At 44.5% G+C, this 23,605-nt stretch overlaps 1 pseudogene; it reads left to right on the top strand.

Moving 5' to 3' along the window:
• The window catches only part of LOC138554554 (extracellular calcium-sensing receptor-like), a 142,798-nt pseudogene that overhangs the window by 100,376 nt on the left and 18,817 nt on the right, over nt 1–23,605 (top strand).

Raw genomic sequence — 23,605 nt, 5'->3', positions numbered from 1 at the left:
TGGAAGCTTTAGCCTTTGGTACATTCCCAACAGTGGTAAAGAACTGCCACACCCATGATTCACTCTGGGTGCTAGAGGTAGGCACTTCCTCTACCTCATCTTCTTGGTCCTCTTCATTGTTTTTGGAAGTATTGTGCTTTTTTTGTTGTGAAGGTACTCCAGCTGGAGGTGGTGATGGCTCTTGGGGAGGAGGGATGGCAATAGGTGATGCCATTTTTAAGATAAATAGCAGTTTTTCTAAAATTCTTCAAAGTATGTACTGTGTACTAGATTGTTAATGGATAATGAGTAAGAATAGGTGTAGGAGATGTGCAAGGAAAATTTTGAAGTTGAAAGTTCCTAGATAAGTAGTAAATGCAGTCCCGAACTGTCCGCGAAGAACGGATCTGATCGCGAAGAGCAGACACGTTCTCGGACAAGTAGTCATGCCGCACGTCAGTGTATGGTCACGTGGCACTATCCTGAATATCCGCGATGAAGTCAGATGTTCGTGGACGTCTATGGACGCGAAATCAGTTGAAAAAGTTGCAAAAAGTGTTAAAAATTATACTAGAATATGTAAAATGGTACAGTTTTAAGGTGAAATTTAGTAAAATGCACATGAATGTTGGTATATTGGATAAATATGATATTAGTAAGTTGTAGGAAAATAGCATGCACTGGTAAAAACCCATGAAATTCACTGAAAAAACTTTGTTAAAGGGACGTTATGGTCAAGTTGCACTAATAAAAGCCCATGAAATTCTATGAAAAAACTTTGTTTAAGGGACGTTATGGTTAAGTTGCAATAATAAAAACCTGTGAAATTCATTGAAATAACTTGTTAAAGGGATGTTATGGTAACAATTAAAACCAAAAAAACTCAGAAATTCGCCAGTTATGGTAAGATAAGCAACCATAACTCAATGACATTTGTGATGTCATCTTTGTTGTCCTTGGTGTTAGTCTTAGCAGTGTCTGGGGGTGGCAAGAGTTAGGGTTGCTTAGCTTACCATAACTGCCGAATTTCTGAGGTTTTTCCATTTTACTTGTAACCATAACGTCACTTTAACACATTTTTTCAATGAATTTCATAGGTTTTTATTAGTGCAACTTAACCATAACGTCTCTTTAACAAGGTGTTTTCATTGATTATATATATATATATATATATATTTATATATTAAAACACAAGGCGGGCTGACTAGCAGTCCAAAGAAGTCAGTAGCACTTTGGCGAGGTTGGAAAGGAATAAAAAAGGCATGGCCGAGGCATCAGGCTCTGCTGGAAAAGTCCTTTACTTAGTAGTCATATATGGACATGAGGGCAGCAGAATATGCGAACAAGAAAAATATATCAGTTCACCACAGAAGCTTAGAAATTGGATGCTGGGCATCAGTTCAACGAATTTTGTAGTGGTATGTGCAGAACTAAAGTTATGGGCAGTTCTGTTTTATCATTTCAAATTCCTACAACTGTATGTGATTGGAGTTGAGCTAGTACAAAGATGAGTCACCCTGCAGATATGACTCAAAAACTGTACGCCAGCTGGGTTGGACCAGCTCAACGTGTCCTCTGTTCTCAAAATGAGCACATTTTACCCATCATTCATATGTGAACGAGAACTTCTAAAGGCTTGGTTGGACCAAAAATAAATCATTGGAGCATGGACAGAAGGTGGTGGGTAGGTTTAGAAATTGTAAGAAGTGTCTTTTGTTCATAGGGAGGAAGCATATCGGCTGACCTAAGGCAGATTGAGGACTCCTGCAGATCACTACCGCCATTTTAGAAAATCCCAGCATTTTTAGTTTCGGCTCTTCAGTGACTCCTTTAGGAGAAGGGCACTTTGGGAAGTACTGCAAAAGGAGGAGAACACTCCATATGGAGATGCCACCATCAGATCCTAGCAAGAGGCTTGGAAGAGACCATTCCTCTGCTAGAATTAACCTGTGCATGGAGTGGGAACGCCCACCCTAATCTATAACTCACCTTTGAAGTCATTGATCACTCAAAGCCGCCTTCTCTGAGAGTGAAGTAAAGTGGCCTGTAAAGGGAGAGAGACTGTTCTGTTAACGCCCTTCAGGAACATAAGGTACATCAGCTAGAAGAACTTGGAGTTTGCCTGTGGCTGAGGACCAAGAGACCAGGACAACTAGATACCTGAGGGAGAGAGTGTGCCAGTGTGGGAAGAAAGCAGAATGGAGCTCCAACTCTCCATGTTTCTCTGGAAGATGTCACCAGCACCCTGAAGTCCAAGCGTATTACTTTTGGAACTGCAATTTCTCAGCAGGCAGAAAAAAAATCAATCCAGTTTCCATCCATCATGTCACTGTTGAGACTTTGTCAAACCAGTGCCTTTTCGTGCAGCAGCCGACTAAATGATCCTTCAAACATTCTTTGTCACCATCCAAATGACCATTCAAGCTGATTGAAGTCAATCACTTTGAAGATAGTTCTATTGTGAGCAACCTTGCCAACTTCAAGACATCAGGCCCATCCTTGAGCTTTCGGCAAACCGTGCCATTGATCAAGACCACCAAGCCTCCTGACTAGAAGGTGCCACCACACTGCCAGACTAGAACCAGTCGGACCAAGGCTCAAACCCTAGGAAAGGGGCTTGACTCACTTCATGCTGTGTAGCTATTAACAAGAGACTCAGGTAAAGAACATGAGGGCCGGCTATCATTTCTAGGCATCGTAGGCCCCTGGCCTCCTAGTCTTACCCTGGGGCATACTGACTGGTTAGTTCCAGTTTCCTGACTTTGGCCAAAGGCATTTGAAAGAATGTTTTCTTTTCGGCTGGTCCTTTTTCTTTAACCATTTGCCAATTTTGAAGAGTCCTCCTGCAGTGCAATTCTCAGCGTACCAGCCTTCCTATGAGAATATTACTTTCTATTGTCCATTGCACATTTGGGTGTTTATATGTTTAGTGACTTGTTCCAGTAAAGACTTGGTTTTGTTTCAAGCCTTGCACACGCATTACTATTTCAATATTTTTTGTATTGTGGCAGGATGTGGAACAAGTTTGGACACAGAGCATAGACGCCTCGGTTCGATCTGGTACATGTTCTGGCCAGAAGAGGATTGTGTAACAAAACACAATCGATGTTCTCTGTCGGATTTATGCTAATGACACACTTTTTATGGGATGTATGTTAAATGACTGAATCCGAAAAGCTCGAATTACAACAATGAGAAGCCCACTTGCTTGCATTTTGTAATTCAGGCTTTTCCGATTTTTGTCACCCCCCCCCCCAGCTCTTGCAGCCCATAATATTGAACTAGGTGAGCGGGGATACCCCTGCAAACCCGCTCACCTAGTTCGGCATTTTGGGATTCAACCTTATCACCTATGCCGAATGCACATTTCTGGTACAAAATGTTTTATGCACCTGACTAGTATTGGCCTAAGGGTCAATTAAGCACTTTCAGACAGTTTTGTACGATAGAATCAGACTAAACATGGAAAAATACAGTTGTGATGTTTAGTACAAAAGTAAAAGTACTATTGTGAAAATTTAGTGTTAGAACAAGTGAGAACACATAAATATTTGTTTAACTTCTCCATCAGGGCTGCGTTACACCCAGCAGGTGAGCGAAAAGTCGGAAGCTCCATTTCAGACCCTTTTTTGCAGTTTGATAGAGTCCATAGCGGCATATACTTCATGTCACTAAAATATGCTTTCTTACGAAGGGCAGCTCAATGCAGCAGTGCCGTCTCAGGTACCGAGATCCCCTCTAATTGCTAAAAACAACTTAAGGGACCCTTCTGATGACAAGTCATTGCTTTGGCTCTCTAGTGACTCCTGCCAACGCCTTCAACACACGAATCTCTAATGCCAAATCGCACTCTAAAGAAATCTTCGCCATTTTTAACAAGCTCATCTCCTCCCCAATACACCTGATGAAATAATCAAAGATGAAGCTTGGTGTGCCAGTATTCAAGCTGGCATGCTACACAAAATTGACCTTCTCCAAAACAAAATCAAGGACCATTGCAAAGCATTATCTCAACAGACAGGAACCAAGCCTACCAACTCCACACCCGCCTTGTCTAAGCCCACCATACCTGACTTCTCCTTGAGGGACGTCACTGAACCAGAAGTTATCAATTTACTAAAAAATCTCAAACCCTCCCCTTTTAAAGGCGATATAAGCCTGCTAAAGCTCATCAAAGACTGCGCAGACTGCTTTGCGCCGCTCTTTACGGCATTCATAAATACATCCTTTAAAACAGGCATTATCCCAGCTAGCCTCAAAGAGGCCTGGGTCCGCCCCTCCTAAAAAAAAAAAACACCCCCTCCTAAAAAAACCTACCCTCGACCCCCTGCAACCCAACAATTACAGACCAATAACTACAGTGCCATTCCTCTTGAAATTACTGGACAAAGCTGCACACTGCCAAATCCAACACTTTCTGAAAACCCACTCCATCCTTGGGACTGGGCAATCAGGCTTCCGGAAAGGACACGGCACTGAAACAGCTCTTGTGGATCTGAAGAGTCAGATAACCCAAATAATGGATAAGGGCAAGCCAGCCCTACTGCTCCTCCTAGATCTCTCAGCCGCATTCGATCTGGTTGATCGCAAGACCCTCATCTCACACCTCAGAACACTCAGCCAATTTCTCTAAAGAATCAGCTCTCTGGGTCACCTCCTTCCTCGAGGGAAGAGCCACGAAAGTCTTCTCGGACATTGCCAACGCCACTCCCACTACAATCCATTGCGGGGTCCCTCAAGGATTCTGCACTGCACCCACCCTTTACAACTTGTTCACTAAGCCTCTTTTCGACAAACTCGACTCACATGGTATCACGTACATGAACTACGCGGACGACACACCAGTACTTCTACCTCTCTCAGGATCATACCACGAAGACGCTAAGGCACTCCACACGATCTACTCCATCCTCCAGGCTTGGATGGCAGTTAATGGCCTCTGCCTTAATGGAGACAACACTGAAATCATGATACTAGGTCAACAGAGTACCCTAGACAAACTGGACAAACTGTACGCCAACTTCTCCATTGACAACTCCATCATCCCCGAATCCACAGCTGTCAAGACACTGGGAGTATACCTAGACTCCTCACTATCAATGCCCAGACAAGTCAGCGCAATAACTTCCTCATCTGCGCATACCACCAAACTTATAAAAGCCATCAAGCCAGACCTCTCAAAACCTAACTGCCTCTCAATAGCCAGAGCAACCATTGGAGTCAAACTGGACTACTGCAATGCCCTCCTAGCAGGCACATCAGCGAAAAACCTTAACAGACTACAAGTCACACAGAACAATGCTCTCCGGGCCGCCCTTAGCATCCCAAGAAGAGAGCATATCTCCCATGCCAGACACTCAGCCCAGTGGCTCCCGGTCAAAAAGCGGATCACACTCAAAATCCTCACCCTCACACACAAATGCCTCTCTCTTTCCGCCCCATCCTATCTATCAGAGACCATCTCCAAACCCTCCTCCCCCCGTCCCACCAGGACGCAATACACCAACTTACTCCACATCCCGCGCATCAAAAAAGCCAAAGCCGGTGGCCTAAGCTTCCCCTACATTGCTGCCAAGTCCTGGAACGCTCTACCTGCGGACATTAGAGCGGAGAACTCACTCCTGATTTTTTGTAGGAAACTGAAGACCTCCTTCCTTGCACAATAATATGTGACATTCGCTAACCTATGTAAATATACTGCATTGTAAATTTGTACAAATGTCATACTTGCTCCTGTAAATAATGTATTACCCATGTATATGCAACTAAGATATGTCTGTAACAAGCGCCACGATGCCCCCGGGCTGACGTGCACTCTACAAATCCGAATAAAATAAAAAATAAAAAAGTGTTTGAAGGTAGGACTACATTTGGTGCAAGCTCATTGATTCGCAGGCCCATTTGTTCTAGGATCATTTGCTCGAGTTTTTTTTTTTTACACTCTTCACCACAAATGCAAATGGGGGTTAGGTTTAGGTATTTAATAAGGTTGGGCAATGTGGGGTGTGGGCAGTTGTTGTAAAGCCTGCCCCCACTTTTTTCTGCAGTGAAACAATTCGAGCAAATGGGCATGGAACACATTTTCTCGAGGAATCCTCATAGAACCCTACACATTTCCTAAGCTCTACCTTTAAATAGAATAGGCTGCAATAATGACCAACCATGACTCTTCAAATCACGCAGCGCTTGCTAAGAAGTGCCTTGGGCAATGTTTTAATGGCTCACAGCCGAGAACATGCTTGGTGTTTATAATAAAGGAGCTTTTAATGCAAATGCAAAGGAGGTGGATCTGGTTTTACTTAATTGGAAGGTGAGAAAATATGCATACTTGCAGAAGACATTCCTGGCAGAAGGTCTTCGAGGTCCCATTATTGCAGGCGGCTCAATGGCCTCCAGCTTGCATTGGGATTCCAGTTTTATCCTTGTCTACTCCCATAACTTGCATGATAAATTGGCAACTTGTGGTATTTTAAAACCTGGGCATGAAGTGAAGACCTTGTGAATGATTGCACAGCACGATTCCGATGGATAGTGCAGGGATGCCACTGTTTAGAGGATAGTGTTCTGTATGACTAAAGGTGTCATAAAGTTTATTTGACTAGCAAAAGTAGAACCACAATCAGGGCCCGGTTTACCCCTCTAGCAATCTTTAGCCCCACCGAACTAGTCTTCCAGCTACTACTCCTAGGTTTGGAGTTGTTCCTCTTAATTGATGTCTATGTTCAGGATGAAAGGATTCTTGGCAGGAATCCTCTTTCCTGGGGTGTTAGAGCTCCACGGATTTAACACTTGGCACACATGTGCTATTTTATTAATTGCATTTATTGATTTATAAAGCATTTTCAGCAAAGTGCTGACAAATTATGTAACGGCACAAAAATAGGAACAATGGACCATGCAAGATATCCATCTGGTTACGGTTAGGTGGGAAGTAGAAAAACTTGGAGGCGACAGCAGAACATAGTGGAAGAAGATCTGATAGAAAGCGGTAGAAAATTCCAAACAGAAATGTGCACATGGAGTTTTCAGAACAGCAGTTGGAAAGTGAGTTTGTGAATGTAGATTATTGGATGGGACATATAGGGCCTCGTTAGGAGTTGGGCGGTATCCCAGCAGTATTCCATCCGGGATACCGCCCACGCTAATAGCGCTACCATCAACCGGTCCGGCACTATTATCGCTGGTTCATGGGTTTGGTGGAACGGTCCTTCCCCATTCCCCATTGGGCCCATTTGGGAATTCCCCATTGCCCAAAGGACTCAATGGATAATTTTCTGCGTGATTACTGTCGGCGGTATTACCATGCGGTAATAGTGCCAAAAATCGGCAAATTCACAGCGGTTTTCCCACCAGCTCAAAGCTGGGGTTAAATAGTGCCAAAAATGTGATTTGATGGACCCTTAAATGCATTAGTAATAGCATTACCACCGCATTTAGGGCTTACCGCCCAACTCGTGATGACCCCAATAATCTAGAGAAGATAGATGAAAAAGAGCTACACCATGGATAGATATATAAACAATACAAAGAAAATGAAAGAGAAGACGATATTTAAGGTGAAGCCAGCAACAAGATCTCAGTCTGTGATGCACTGAGGTACAAAAAAGTGAGAATGCATCCAAGATTTGATGGCCAGAAGGCAGGTGGCAAAAGTGACATGAAGAGAGTCACAAAAAGACAAGACAGCGACAAAGATCTGGGAGTTGTCAGCATGAAAGTGGCAGGACAGGCCAAAATAAGACACAGTAGAAGAGAGAGGAGAAGTATACAATAAAAAGAGAAGAGGGCCGAGAACCGAACCCTCAGGAACACCATAGTGCAAAGGAAAGGAGGGAGGTTCATTTGCAGCCCAGGAAATAGAAAACAATTGGTAAGATGAATAAAAATGAAACCTTTGCAGAACAGAGCCAGCAACACCCAATGACAAAAGAGTGCAAATAAGAGTAGGATGATCAACAGTATCAAAATCAGCTGAGAGATCCAGAAGAAATAAGAATGAAGACAATTTAGAGTGGACAGCAGAGGTTTAGATGAAGTGCAAAGGGCCAAACCCTATCTGTGATAGGGGAAAGAAGAGCATAGCTGTCAAATTAAGTTGAAACTTATCTTGCCTGAAGTTCTCCTGCCTGAACACAAGTGGGAGGACCTGCTAGCGGAAATAAGAGCTGGCAAGATTATCTGAAGCCATGTCATCAGTACAGGAGCAGACATCCCCAACCTATCATCCAAGGGATTTGCTGTGTCCTATCACTCAGGTGCCATACGTGGTCCAAGCTTAATTCATTCAGAGAGTAGATGCTCAATACAAGATTTGGGATCTTCCTTTAGAGGGCTCTCATCTGTCTGGCCAATGGTAGATTATATGGAGCAAACATTGTAAAAAGGAAGCGGGGTCCCTAAAGAGCCTCTAACGGCAGTCGGCATAGTGAAAAGGGGAGTCTTCTCGACATTTACTTCCAAAGGTTGCCATTCCTGAACAATTCAGAAACAGAAGGTTCAATCCCCTCCCTGGAGCCCCCTATATCAAAGTCCACAGTTCAACACAGACACATGTCCAGCAAAGAGACGGAGATGTTGCCCACACAGGATGGACACGGCCATTGTTGCGTACACCATTTTGGTTGTGAACACAGAAAGCAGGCCTGTGACTAGCACGCTGGGATGCAGCGTGTATGAATATGCTGTGAAACCAAGAATGGCATCTAGCATGGAAGGACGCCACCACGTATCCTTGGTTTTCCCTCCAAACTCCATCTTAGCGGGAAGGAGATGCGAGAATATGTCCAGGATATAGGGATCCCTCTATAAAAAAAAAGATAAGGCATTCTTTCTGGATCTTTTTTGTGCCAAATAGGTAATTTCGGGAAGTCTGCTTCATATAAGAAAATGCAAAATGCAAAACGTCTTCTCAGGCTATGACGCGACGCTGGTTCCATGTGTTAAAGTCGCAGCAAAAATGGCAGTTGACACAAAATACTGCAGCAAAAAGGCTGTGGTTTTGCCGCTGCAATCCATGTGAAGGATTCAGGGGACACCCCCGCAAGCCCCGGATCCTTTATACCATTTAAGGGTAGCGGGGGACAACCCCACAACCCCTGCTCTCCTCAAATGTTATCATGGGGTACACCTTTACCTACCGGGTCAAACCACAGCATTTTTGCCGCGTTTTTTGTCCAGGCTACATTTTTGCTGCGATTCTATCACTGCATACCGAGACACTGCTGCTGAAGGCGACCCCGTGCTTGGCTGGGTAGGATTTTAACTTATCAGGATTAAAGTGGTTTTAGTCAGTCATCATTCGGGATTCCTTGGGTAGGTTGCAAGGAAACCTGTGTTGACTTTATGTCTTGTCCACAGGTTGAGGAGATCTATGCAAAAGTGGTCATTCGATCCACTCAGGAGGAGGGTAGCGCGTCTTCCTAATAAAAAGGTAATTTGATCTATAAATTGTGTTTATAGCCCCTTCGATATATTTGAACCAATGAATTTGGTTAGCAATTTGCATTAATAGCAGATCTCTTTTGGCTTCTTGGCGATTGGGCTTAGTAAGTAGACAGTGGAGTGCACTTATTCTGATGGGAACGCTCCTGCAGAATGTTCAGCATTAGGTGCATGTGAACTGAAACATGACATGTAGAGCATTTCTAGTCACAAAAGTGCATATTTGAATGTATTTGTGCAATAATTACCCAACTGGAGGGGTTCTCATGGAAGGAGTTTTTCATGGACATTCTGTTGAAAACCCATAACCATTGCTATGCAGGGTTCAACAGACCCAAAAGAATTGTTGTTTCTAGCACAAAAGGGTAGTGTTTGTTGCTCAAAGAAAAGAGTAGTCTTGTCTTTGTATTAAAATATACAGATGTTATGAGTTGTAAATATGTTCCATGTATGTGTCAAATTAGAATTACACATTTCAAGAGTTTTTAATGAAGAAAATTATAAAATTAAAAGAATACATTTTGTTTGCACTAAATCACCAGAAAGAGATGTGTTTGTATGTTTAGAGTTTACACATAAACTCAATCTGTACAGGCGCAAGAGTATGCACACTGAATTATACTGTCAGGGCCAAAATATATTACTCGGACTACAGCATTACAGGTCATCTCTCTGTGGGACAGTGGCCTTGCATTTTCATTGTGTCATACAACAGTGTTCACACATGGCCGTGACAGCCATGTCTGGAGACAGAGGCATTGCTAGGGACGGGTTGGATGGGGGCCTATGGCGATTGGTCTTTTGGTTGCAGACCCAGATAGAAGCTCAAGGGCTAGAACCAAAAGGCTAGCTAGCCCCGAGTCCCGACTGTCCTGACATTAGCGTAGCCCCGGATATTTCCCAGACCTAGCAACATTCCTGTCTGGACGACCAGCTGTCTCGGAATTGGGAGGAGAATGGGTCCCTATCCCAGAAGAATGTCAAGTAACATCCATGGGATGAAAATAGCCCAACCTGATAGCGAGGTCTGCTTTCCAGTATCTCCCGATGGGAAGCTCAATTGTCATGGAGGCATCCATCTAGAGTTGAGGAGCCCAGGAACTCCGTAGCCGTTCACTTGAACTGTTTCCACTCCTAAAAAGCATGAGTCTTCTGGCCTTTTACATGGTCACCTTTTCCATCAATGTAACTGCCATTTACATCATTTGACAAGATATGCTCTTCATTTTTAAAGAATGGCCAGCAATCATCCCTCCTTGAAAGGAAGAGTGTACACATGTCAGCAGCTGGGCAACATCAAAACCATAAAGATGAGTAAACTGGATTTCTTACAGTGAAAATACAGAGCTGGTGTCCCAGAGACTGAGAGGTTAAATGAAGATGCGTATCAGCTGATGGCAGAAATAATATCATTGCAGTGCCCATGGTAACCCTATCAGAATAGCTTAAATATCACTTATAACTAGAAATATTGATTTATTACACGTTGTTAAGTTATCTCGCTGTATCACTCCTGAGAGATGATGCAGTGAGTGTCCCTAGGTGACTTGCTGTGCTAGTAGTGTTGCTGTGTCATGCTCACTTGTGTAGACTCTTCCAGGCAGGTATGGGTTGTCTGGTCCCTTTGGCAAGTTGTCCTCTTGGACATTGCTCTCATTCATCAAGGTCTGCAAAAAAAGTCTAAACTTTTTTGAATTAATTGTTTCTGAGTTATGTCAATAGAACACAATGGGCCTCATTACGAGGCTTGTGCTCCCGTAATGAAGGGTGCCAGTACGGGACCGCATTGTTCATTACGGGATGCCTGATAACGAGGGGACCAAGGAGCTAATAACAGGCCCGTTATTAGCTCCATCCCCATTCCCATTGAGCCATATGGGGGCTCAAATGGGAATGGGGATTGGTTTTGTGCATGAGGAATTACCGGGTCCTCCAAGGTTAGCATGACCCGGTAATTCGGCATTCACAGAACCCGGTATTGGAACCCGGTATGGAGGCAGCCATGCCCTTTATTAAGGGCATGGCTGCCTTCATACTCGTAATGAGGCCCAGTGGCAACATAAACATGCATTCAAAGTGACCTAGGATTAGAAAACATGGAAAATAAATATAACTCACTTATATTTGATCAGTTGCCTACAAAGGTAGAGTAGGGTACAGCTTCTGCATTGGCACACAACACAAATAGCTTCTGTGGTGGTTGTGATGCTGTCTCTGATATTGGGCACTGACAGTATGTAGGCACTTTGCAGCATATTTTAGTTTTCAAAATCACATAGATTCTTCCAGAAATAACCCTATATTGCAAATAGTATGTATTATGACATGAGAGATAGTGCTTTAAGGGAAATGCGTGGGGATAGGTGAGGTACGGTGTGAGAAGTGAGTACCAGAGACATGTCATAACTATGTAATACATCAATAGACCATAAGGATGAAACAAGTTAAAAGAATAGATTCCATTGTATCTTACTTTCTCTAGGGAAAGTTAAACAGCCTTCCCATGCATTGGCATGCAGACATGAAGATGCTCTTTGCAAGTCTGTGGCCCTCATTCTGAGGTTGGTGCTAGTCATAGCGCTATTATCACCATGGCTAGCACCATTACCGGTACCGTGTTTAAAAATTGGTGACAAGGCAGGCACTCTGTTGCCAGTCAAGTTTTCCTGCATTATCTTCTCCTCCAAACGCACGTTTTCATGACTCCATCAATCTTCAGGGAGGCTGTGTTTCTTTGCTTTTTCAGGCGTGTCTTCATTTCCTTTTCAGGAGTGGCAAGTTAATTGACTCTAAGGATTCTGGTACTTGCATTTTTCGCACTTAATTTTTCTTGCCGGTGGCTGGAAACAACTCCCTCCATTGCACAAATCTTCCCCTTGATGGGGAAGGGGGAAAGCCATGGTTGTGGCTCTCCATTATAAGGCATGATGGCTCTGCTGCTGCTGCCTTTTGAGCCCGGGACTCCTGGAACAATGTTTAAAAATTGGTGACAAGGCAGGCGCTCTGTTGCCAGTCAAGTTTTCCTGCATTAGCTTCTCCTCCAAACGCAAGTTTTCATGACTCCATCAATCTTCAGGGAGGCTGTGTTTCTTTGCTTCTTCAGGCGTGTCTTCATTTCCTTTTCAGGTGTGGCAAGTTAATTGACTCTAAGGATTCTGGTACTTGTATTTTTCACACTTAATTTTTCTTGCAGGTGGCTGGAAACCACTCCCTCCATAGCACAAATCTTCCCCTTGATGGGGGAGGGAGAAAGCCATGGTTGTGGCTCTCCATTATAAGGCATGATGGCCCTGCTGCTGCTGCCTTTTGAGCCCGGGACTCCTGGAACAATATTTAAAAATTGGTGACAAGGCAGGCGTTCTGTTGCCAGTCAAGTTTTCCTGCATTAGCTTCTCCTCCAAACGCACGTTTTCATGACTCCATCAATCTTCAGGCAGAAAAACTTGACTGGCAACAGAGCGCCTGCCTTGTCACAAATTTGTAAACATTGTTCCAGGAGTCCCGGGCTCAAAATGCAGCAGCAGCAGGGCCATCATGCGTTATAATGGAGAGCCACAACCATGGCAAGAAAAATTAAGTGCGAAAAATACAAGTACCAGAATCCTTAGAGTCAATTAACTTGCCACTCCTAAAAAGGAAATGAAGACACGCCTGAAAAAGCAAAGAAACACAGCCTCCCTGAAGATTGATGGAGTCATGAAAACGTGCGTTTGGAGGAGAAGCTAATGCAGGAAAACTTGACTGGCAACAGAGCGCCTGCCTTGTCACTAATTTTTAAACATTGTTCCAGGAGTCCTGGGATCAAAAAGCAGCAGCAGCAGGGCCATCATGCTTTATAATGGAGAGCCACAACCATGGCTTTCCTCCTCCCCCCATCAAGGGGAAGATTTGTGCTATGGAGGGAGTTGTTTCCAGCCACCTGCAAGAAAAATTAAGTGCGAAAAATACAGGTTCCAGAATCATTAGGGTCAATTCACTTGCCACTCCTGAAAAGAAAATGAAGACACACCTGAAAAAGCAAAGAAACACAGCCTCCCTGAAGATTGATGGAGTCATGAAAATGTGCGTTTGGAGGAGAAGCTAGTGCAGGAAAACTTGACTGGCAACAGAGCGCCTGCCTTGTCACTAATTTTTACACATTGTTGCAGGAGTCCCGGGCACAAAAGGCACCAGCAGCAGGGCCATCATGCCTTATAATGGAGAGCCACAACCATGGTTGTCCCCCTCCCCCATCAAGGGGAAGATTTATGCTATGGAGGGAGTGCTTTCCAGCCACCTGCAAGAAAAATGAAGTGCGAAAAATACAAATACCAGAATCCTTAGAGTCAATTAACTTGCCACACCTGAAAAGGAAATCAAGACACGCCTGAAAAAGCAAAGAAACACAGCCTCCCTGAAGATTGATGGAGTCATGAAAACATGCGTTTGGAGGTGAAGCTAATGCAGGAAAACTTGACTGGCAACAGAGCACCTGCCTTGTCACTAATTTTTAAACATTGTTCCAGGAGTCCCAGGCTCAAAAGGCAGCAGCAGCAGGGCCATCATGCCTTATAATGGAGAGCCACAACCATGGCTTCCATCCCCCCATCAAGGGGAAGATTTGTGCTATGGAGGGAGTTGTTTCCAGCCACCTGCAAGAAAAACTAAGTGCGAAAAATACAAGTACCAGAATCCTTAGAGTCAATTAACTTGCCACTCCTGAAAAGGAAATGAAGACACGCCTGAAAAAGCAAAGAAACACAACCTCCCTGAAGATTGATGGAGTCATGAAAACGTGCGTTTGGAAGAGAAGCTAATGCAGGAAAACTTGACTGGCAACAGAGCACCTGCCTTGTCACTAATTTTTAAACATTGTTCCAGGAGTCCCAGGCTCAAAAGGCAGCAGCAGCAGGGCCATCATGCCTTATAATGGAGAGCCACAACCATGGCTTTCCCCCTTCCACCATCAAGGGGACGATTTGTGCTATGGAGGGAGTTGTTTGCAGCTACCTGCAAGAAAATTTAAGTGCGAAAAATACAAGTACCAGAATCCTTAGAGTCAATTAACTTGCCACTCCTGAAAAGGATATGAAGACACGCCTGAAAAAGCAAAGAAACACAGCCTCCCTGAAGATTGATGGAGTCATGAAAACGTGCGTTTGGAGGAGAAGCTAATGCAGGAAAACTTGACTGGCAACAGAGCGCCTGCCTTGTCACTAATTTTTAAACATTGTTCCAGGAGTCCTGGGCTCAAAAGGCAGCAGCAGCAGGGCCATCATGCCTTATAATGGAGAGCCACAACCATGGCTTTCCCCCTCCCCCCATCAAGGGGAAGATTTGTGCTATGGAGGGAGTTGTTTCCAGCCACCGGCAAGAAAAATTAAGTGCGAAAAATACAAGTACCAGAATTCTTAGAGTCAATTAACTTGCCACTCCTGAAAAGGAAATGAAGACACACCTGAAAAACCAAAGAAACACAGCCTCCCTGAAGATTGATGGAGTCATGAAAATGTGCGTTTGGAGGAGAAGCTAATGCAGGAAAACTTGACTGGCAACAGAGCGCATGCCTTGTCACTCATTTTTAAACATTGTTTCAGGAGTCCTGGGCTCAAAAGGCAGCAGCAGCAGCAGGGCCATCATGCCTTATAATGGAGAGCCACAACCATGGCTTTCCCCCTCCCCCCATCAAGGGGAAGATTTGTGCTATGGAGGGAGTTGTTTCCAGCCACCAGCAAGAAAAATTAAGTGCGAAAAATACAAGTACCAGAATTCTTAGAGTCAATTAACTTGCCACTCCTGAAAAGGAAATGAAGACACGCCTGAAAAAGCAAAGAAACACAGCCTCCCTGAAGATTGATGGAGTCATGAAAATGTGTGTTTGGAGGAGAAGCTAATGCAGGAAAACTTGACTGGCAACAGAGCGCCTGCCTTGTCACTAATTTTTAAACATTGTTCCAGGAGTCCCGGGCTCAAAAGGCAGCAGCAGCAGGGCCATCATGCCTTACAAGGGAGAGCCACAAACCATGGCTTTTCCCCTCCCCCCATCAAGGGGAAGATTTGTGCTATGGAGGGAGTGGTTTCCAGCCACCTGCAAGAAAAATTAAGTGCGAAATATACAAGTACCAGAATCCTTAGAGTCAATTAACTTGCCACACCTGAAAAGGAAATGAAGACTCGCCTGAAAAAGCAAAGAAACACAGCCTCCCTGAAGATTGATGGAGTCATGAAAACGTGTGTTTGGAGGAGAAGCTAATGCAGGAAAACTTGACTGGCAACAGAGCGCCTGCCTTGTCACTAATTTTTACACATTGTTCCAGGAGTTCCAGGCTCAAAAGGCAGCAGCAGCAGGGCCATCATGCCTTATAATGGAGATCCACAACCATGGCTTTCCCCCTCCCCCCATCAAGGGGAAGATTTGTGCTATGGAGGGAGTTGTTTCCAGCCACCTGCAAGAAAAATTAAGTGTGAAAAATACAAGTACAAGAATCCTTAGTCAATTAACTTGCCACTCCTGAAAAGGAAATGAAGACACGCCTGAAAAAGCAAAGAAACACAGCCTCCCTGAAGATTGATGGAGTCATGAAAACGTGCATTTGGCGGAGAAGCTAATACAGGAAAACTTGCCTGGCAACAGAGCGCCTGCCTTGTCACTAATTTTTAAACATTGTTCCAGGAGTCCCGGGCTCAAAAGGCAGCAGGGCAATCATGCCTTATAATGGAGAGCCACAACCATGGCTTTCCCCCTACCCCCATCAAGGGGAAGATTTGTGCTATGGAGGGAGTTGTTTGCAGCTACCTGCAAGAAAAATTAAGTGCGAAAAATACAAGTACCAGAATCCTTAGAGTCAATTAACTTGCCACTCCTGAAAAGGAAATGAAGACACGCCTGAAAAAGCAAAGAAACACAGCCTCCCTGAAGATTGATGGAGTCATGAAAATGTGCGTTTGGAGGAGAAGCTAATGCAGGAAAACTTGACTGGCAACAGAGCGCCTGCCTTGTCACTAATTTTTAAACATTGTTCCAGGAGTCCTGGGCTCAAAAGGCAGCAGCAGCAGGGCCATCATGCCTTATAATGGAGAGCCACAACCATGGCTTTCCCCCTCCCCCCATCAAGGGGAAGATTTGTGCTATGGAGGGAGGTGTTTCCAGCCACCTGCAAGAAAAATTAAGTGCGAAAAATACAGGTACCAGAATCATTAGAGTCAATTAACTTGCCACTCCTGAAAAGGAAATGAAGACACACCTGAAAAAGCAAAGAAACACAGCCTCCCTGAAGATTGATGGAGTCATGAAAATGTGCGTTTGGAGGAGAAGCTAATGCAGGAAAACTTGACTGGCAACAGAGCGCCTGCCTTGTCACTCATTTTTAAACATTGTTTCAGGAGTCCCGGGCACAAAAGGCACCAGCAGCAGGGCCATCATGCCTTATAATGGAGAGCCACAACCATGGTTGTCCCCCTCCCCCATCAAGGGGAAGATTTGTGCTATGGAGGGAGTGGTTTCCAGCCACCTGCAAGAAAAATTAAGTGTGAAAAATACAAGTACCAGAATCCTTAGAGTCAATTAACTTGCCACTCCTGAAAAGGAAATGAAGAGACGCCTGAAAAAGCAAAGAAACACAGCCTCCCTGAAGATTGATGGAGTCATGAAAACGTGCATTTGGAGGAGAAGCTAATGCAGGAAAACTTGACTGGCAACAGAGCGCCTGCCTTGTCACTAATTTTTAAACATTGTTCCAGGAGTCCCGGGCTCAAAAGGCGGCAGGGCAATCATGCCTTATAATGGAGAGCCACAACCATGGCTTTCCCCCTACCCCCATCAAGGGGAAGATTTGTGCTATGGAGGGAGTTGTTTGCAGCCACCTGCAAGAAAAATTAAGTGCGAAAAATACAAGTACCAGAATCCTTAGAGTCAATTAACTTGCCACTCCTGAAAAGGAAATGAGGACACGCCTGAAAAAGCAAAGAAACACAGCCTCCCTGAAGATTGATGGAGTCATGAAACATGCTTTTGGAGGAGAAGCTAATGCAGGAAAACTTGACTGGCAACAGAGCGCCTGCCTTGTCACTAATTTTTAAACATTGTTCCAGGAGTCCCAGGCTCAAAAGACAGCAGCAGCAGGGCCATCATGCCTTATAATGGAGAGCCACAACCGTGGCTTCCCCCTCCCCCCATCAAGGGGAAGATTTGTGCTATGGAGGGAGTTGTTTCCAGCCACCTGCAAGAAAAATTAAGTGCGAAAAATACAAGTACAAGAATCCTTAGAGTCAATTAACTTGCCACTCCTGAAAAGGAAATGAAGACACGCCTGAAAAAGCAAAGAAACACAGCCTCCCTGAAGATTGATGGAGTCATGAAAAGGTGCATTTTGAGGAGAAGCTAATGCAGGAAAACTTGACTGGCAACAGAGCGCCTGCCTTGTCACTAATTTTTAACCATTACCGGTACCGTGTCCGCCCTCGTTCAATGGGGACTTACCGGTCTAGTCCGACCTTTGCGGGACCGGTAAGTCCGCATTGAAAATGTCAATCCCCATTCCCATTGAGCCCCCATAGGGCTCAATGGGAATGGGGAGGGTGCTAATAACGGTACCGTAAATTACGGTACTGCTATTAGCTCTGAAGTCCCTTTGCGGATCCCGTCCATAACGCCTGGTAAAAGCAGGCATTATGGAAGGGGCCGCAAAGGGACCTCGTAGTAGGGCGCAAAGGGATTACCACCACCGATGTCCTTTACGGTGCCTGGTATCCCTTTGCGCCCTACTCGGAATGACCCCCATTGACATAAATCAAGAGAACCTGGCATTGATGACATCTTTTATAAACCGCCAAAGTGAATAACATAATCAAGGTCATCATTGAATCCCAAACAGTGAGCCTTAATTCTGTAGTACATCAATGCAGTGTATTGCGGAAGCCCACCTCTATTAGGTGTTTAATTGCCTCATTTGCAGAAAAAATAAGTGTCATTGCCCAATTATTTACGAGCAGAACTGTGAAACGTTGGGGCGGGCAGTTCCACACCAAAAGTTGCCACTACCTATGGCTGCTCCCCCCAGTGCCAAAATGTTTGAGGTTAAAACTTCAACTCCTCCTGGCTCCCTGAGATTGCTCAATGTATTGACTATGGAAGATGTGCAATGTTCAAATGCCAATCAACATAACATAAAATAACATAAACTAGTTGTGTCTTGAACTAAGGCAAATGTTTCAGTGTTACTTTAAACACATAATAATTGTTACTAATTTGCTCTGATTCCATAGATAGCAAGTGGAACATGTTGACCAGCTAGCTACAGAAAGAAAGCACAGCCATGCTTTGCTGCTGTGGCACATTAATGGACACTTACAGGCCACATGATGAACGTGCCTGCCACACACCGTAATAAGATCATTTGTATAGGTAGCCTCTCAAGACGTGCACTCCTTCTTGGCAATGGCCTTCCCTCTGGATTTGTTCTGCCTTGGTGCTGTTCCCTCTACTGTCATTGTCAACCCTCTCTCCTGTGGAAGTGTTGCTGGTTCTTAGAGTAACAGAGATGCACCAACGTCATACTTGCTGACTAGGGCAGTGCGCTGGCATGACCAGCATAAGCGCCCATCATTGTCACCTTCCAACTCATTGGTTAACTAGCATTGCCACACCACTGTGGGTCCTCTGGTTCATGTGCCAGTCCAGGATATAGAGACACGTCGACAGTGCACACTGTTGTCATTTGTTGTGTGATTACAACAGGCTTGCAGTTAAAATATGAGAGATTGCTTGCAGAAGGCCGTGATCATAATTGAAGCTCACACGGGCATATGGACTAAACACCATAGTTCCTCCGAAAATTGGATTGGCCAAAAGAAACACCATAACAGGTGAATAAATGTCAAACAACAGTTCCTAAATCATGTGATTGGTCATCAGAGAATTGCCACAATTGGCGAAGAAGTCTTCCAGTGACTATGATGAAGGCAACATGGATGCTCTTTGATAACAGAAGAACACACATGAATGTCCTGAGATTAAAGAAAGGGTTGACTGACCATTCATCACTATTAAAATATAGTTTTAAAACAATAAGAAATATGTTCAATTATATCATATCAATTGGAACTTAAAATTGAGCTCTGTAGTAAATAATCACAGCTTTCCGATTCAGGTGGGATACTGCATCCTGATGAATATCCTCCTCAACAATATCACAAGGGATTGAAACATGCATGTAGATGCTCTGTAGATGTAGTACCTTGAACCGACTATCATTGAGTTAGCTGTAATCAATTTCAGACACCTCTATGTTTTTAAACTGTTTAATATTAATGACTGGTGTTATTTATGACATTTTCTGGCTACGCCCCCAGAAAGTAAGTACCTCTGATATGTCAACCATGTTAAGTAGATCACCAAATCCTGGAATAAACAAAAGGTTCATACAGAATAACATTTTCATTACAATCAAGAATTATGCTTTGAAAACAGTAAGCCAAAATTAGACTTTCCGAATTGTTAAATGGTTTTATAAAATTCTTCCATTGCATCTCTATATGGATGTGAAATAAAAACAAACTGGCTCAGGAGTCGTATTGGATATGGACAAAGCAAGACATCCTTTATTGCTGATTTGCAAGCCATATAAACAAATAGTAACCTATCAGCTCAACACCCAAACAAACCCAACTTGCCTCCAAGTTGCCTTCCCCTTATATTCCCTCATGGACCGGCCCCTCACAATCTTCATCATACCTGTTTGACTTTGCCCGCCCCATGACCTAATAATAATGTTCATTGTGTACATTCGCAATCCGGCTTCTGCTTCCATTTAAACTCCTGCTATCACGTGATCCTGCTCTTCTGGATTAGTTGCTCTAGTATGACGATATCCGATATAGTCCTCCTCAGGTGAGGGGTGTTGGGCCAACGCCCTCTGACGCACTTATGGGTGAGAATAAGGTGCTATTGTCCTGGCCGGTTTAGGCAGGCATAATCCAAGATGGAGGCTGACGTGGCCTTCACCCAGTGCGCCCGAGAGCCTTTGAAAGTGCTGCCTCAGCAGTCCTACAATGCATGTCCATTTTAAGGAGAGCTCTTGGAGCAAGCATTGTCTGAAGCCACTGAGTGGTGATTTCCCTATCCATTGTCCACTATGATAAAAAGAAAAATAACAAACTGTCGGACACATATCTAATAATAAATAACACTACAGGTATCCACCAGTATTCCCAGAATCCTCCCACATCGTGGTTCAATATTCTTTATGTTTACAGTCGTCTTATTGGCTTTATGGCGCTATTACAACATGAATCTATTCCCCCCTACCTGAGGGTCATCCGCATTCAGAGCTCCCCATTTTGCACTTACTGCGCAACTAATCTAACTGATCTTTCAATACCCCTGCGCTACATACCCCAATTCACCTGTTTTTCGTTTGCACAGGGAATTCTTTTCTAATCCTCACTATGGCCCATTGCTGCTTTTCGTTTGTTAAGGTAAACCATCTACCTTTACCACTTTTTGTGCTTTTACAATGCATACAATCATCATGATCAATAACTTGATTTGATGTAGGGCCTTAAAAGTATATCATGACACAAATAAATCAACAACAATACTAATTACACATTCCATCCACACCACAAAGACATTGTGTGCATGCCCCAGTGACCAGCTTATGTCCACAGGGAGCCAACTTCCATAGTGATTCCTGCATTAATAAGGGACAGGTCAATCCTCTCCTTTCTTGTCACAGAGGTTTGGTCCAAGAGGGGTTTCCGCAGGTCCTCTTCCCCAATGGGGCTGTGTTAGCACCAGAGAGCACAGGCTATTTTGGGAGTGGACGTCCGTAGGTCCCTCACAATGCACTTCAACTTCAATCACGGTCTTGGCTGGAGCCTGGCATCTCCTCACAAAGCCCAGTATGCTATTTCCCACACTTGGATCTCTAAAGACGATTTGGACACATTGGTGGGCACTTTCCCCCTGGTAGTGCGTTCTAGTACACATTAAGATCTTTTCCCATGTCAGGAATAGGCAGCCCTGCACTGCCGGATCCATTGGTTGCAGTTGTTCACAAATGCCTCCCTGGATGAACTACTGTAAGGGGGCAATTTTGGCACTCTGTGTAAATATATTGACCCTCCCCTGCCAGGCACTGTCCCCTTGCCATAAATGGTGGTACAATTGAGTGGCACGTAACCCATTCCATTAGGTGACTCACCCATAGCAGCATTGGGTCTAGGACCGTCTTTTCCCTCCCAATAGTGACCCGTGGAGATGGGGATGGGATGGGATGGCCTTCTGTGTACTTGGGGAATGATCTCGCTGCATTAAGGTTGGGGCCAAGGGACACGTTATCAACAGGGCACCTTTATTTTTGTGGCTTTCGGTACGGTCTCTAGTAGGGCCCAAGAAGACAGGGTTGGAGTTTACATTCTTGGGAGCGGTAACAAGGCGTGCAGGTGATACTTTCTGAAGGTCTCTCCCTTCCCGCTCTCTTCCAGCAGCAATTGTAGATGTTTTTTGATTGACGCCAATTTGGACAGAGCAAACTTGCATTTATGTGCGTGGGTCCCTGGGTCCTCCACACCATCTGAGGCCGCATTGGCCTTTGATACTGATCCAAAGTGTGGAGGGAATATTGGGAAGGTAGTACAGTGGAAGAAGTCAATATCTGGATTGCAGCCCCCATCGACCCCTATTTGGTTATGATCTTGCTGTTTACCATCAGTGTAGTTTGTTCCCCTAGACCCATTTACTGCAAACTCCATGGTGTCAGAAATGCCAGTGGTGTCAAACTTGACAAGTGGAAACTGGGTAGAGATCAGTCCGGCGGGTGGTGTGGTGGTCACAGTACTGGTCAAGGTGGTTATAACGGCTGCTGAGATGCCATTCGCCTGGGTTTTTTGGCTTTCTGTGGCCACAGGTGAATGGCAGGTGGGGCAGCTAAATGTTTGAGCAATAGTCTTTACATTTTCACAATCTTTAAAAATCATTTTAGAATCCTGGTAATGTCATGTGCCCAAAGCCCAGAGCCCAAAGGCCAAAACGTATAAATATATGGCTGCCAGAGACAGACCAATCTGCCAGACCAGTCTACCAATCTGTTCACCTATTCAGGATAGATGGTTTCTGCATTAGGTAGCTATGGGGCCCACTAAAAGTTCAACTCTAGTCGAGTCCTGGTGACCTCATTTCATGGACACCGAACACCCAGCTGGCAACAAACACCTGTACCCTTGACCCCCACAGGGCAGGGCAGGTGAACTTGTGGCTGGTGGGCGGAGCCAAACAATGGAAGCGGCGGCAAACAGCAACAGCAGGACTTCGCCCCTTATCCCCTGCAGGCAACAAACACCCGCACGCTTGACCCCTATAGGCTTCACCCTTGCTGAGCAAGAACAGGACATCTCCCCTGCAGGCAACAAACACCTTTACCCTTGACCCCTGACAATCATCCTCATGTGTTTGAGGGGTTTTCAACCATTTTTCTAGATCCTTCTGCAGCATTTCACTTTCTTGCTGTATTTCTAGCAGGACGAAGGAGGGGCTTACATCATGGGCAAACCAAATAGGAGGCAAGCTGGAGGGTCTATTTTGTATTACCATGGCTCCTGATTATCCTTGCCAATAGAAGAGAAAATGCTATTAGACATCCTGTTGTAGTAATGTAAGGTTGTTCAGACACTTCCTTATTTACTGCACATAAAACATCTCCCTCGATGCACATTGTGGATGTATGATGGGCCACCTCAAACACTTCTTTTTCTCTATTGTAGACCATCTATAACAACTGCAGCCCCTTGGTTACATCCGTCACGTGTCTTACTGCTGCTTCTACTTCCTCTAAATCCCTTTTTGTAATTGGACAGGCCTAATTCAGGTGCCTCAGCTAACCACATTTTTATTCTTGTAAATATCTCTTCTGCTCCTGGCGTCCACTGCAGCGGTTCGATAGTGTTCAATCTGGTATAGTACTTAAATGGTTTAATTATTTCGGCAAATCCAGAGATCCATTTCAGGCAGTAACCTACTGCCCCTAGGAAAGCTCGCATTTGTGTTATATTCTGAGGTTTCGCTATATTAGAAACACTCTCTTTCCGAAAAGCAGATATCAGCCAACAACTCTTCATTATGTCATGTCCCAGATAATGCACCCTGGGGGCACATAACTGTTGCTTCTTTTGAAGACTTGTGCCCTTTTTCTACCAATGCTGTTAGCAG

The sequence above is a fragment of the Ambystoma mexicanum genome, chromosome 1q (genome assembly GCF_040938575.1).
Source record: "Ambystoma mexicanum isolate Mex_15411 chromosome 1q, UKY_AmexF1_1, whole genome shotgun sequence".
Taxonomy (NCBI): Eukaryota; Metazoa; Chordata; class Amphibia; order Caudata; family Ambystomatidae; genus Ambystoma; species Ambystoma mexicanum.
Note: the sequence above shows the minus strand (reverse complement) of the source record. Positions and strands in the feature narration are given on the sequence as shown.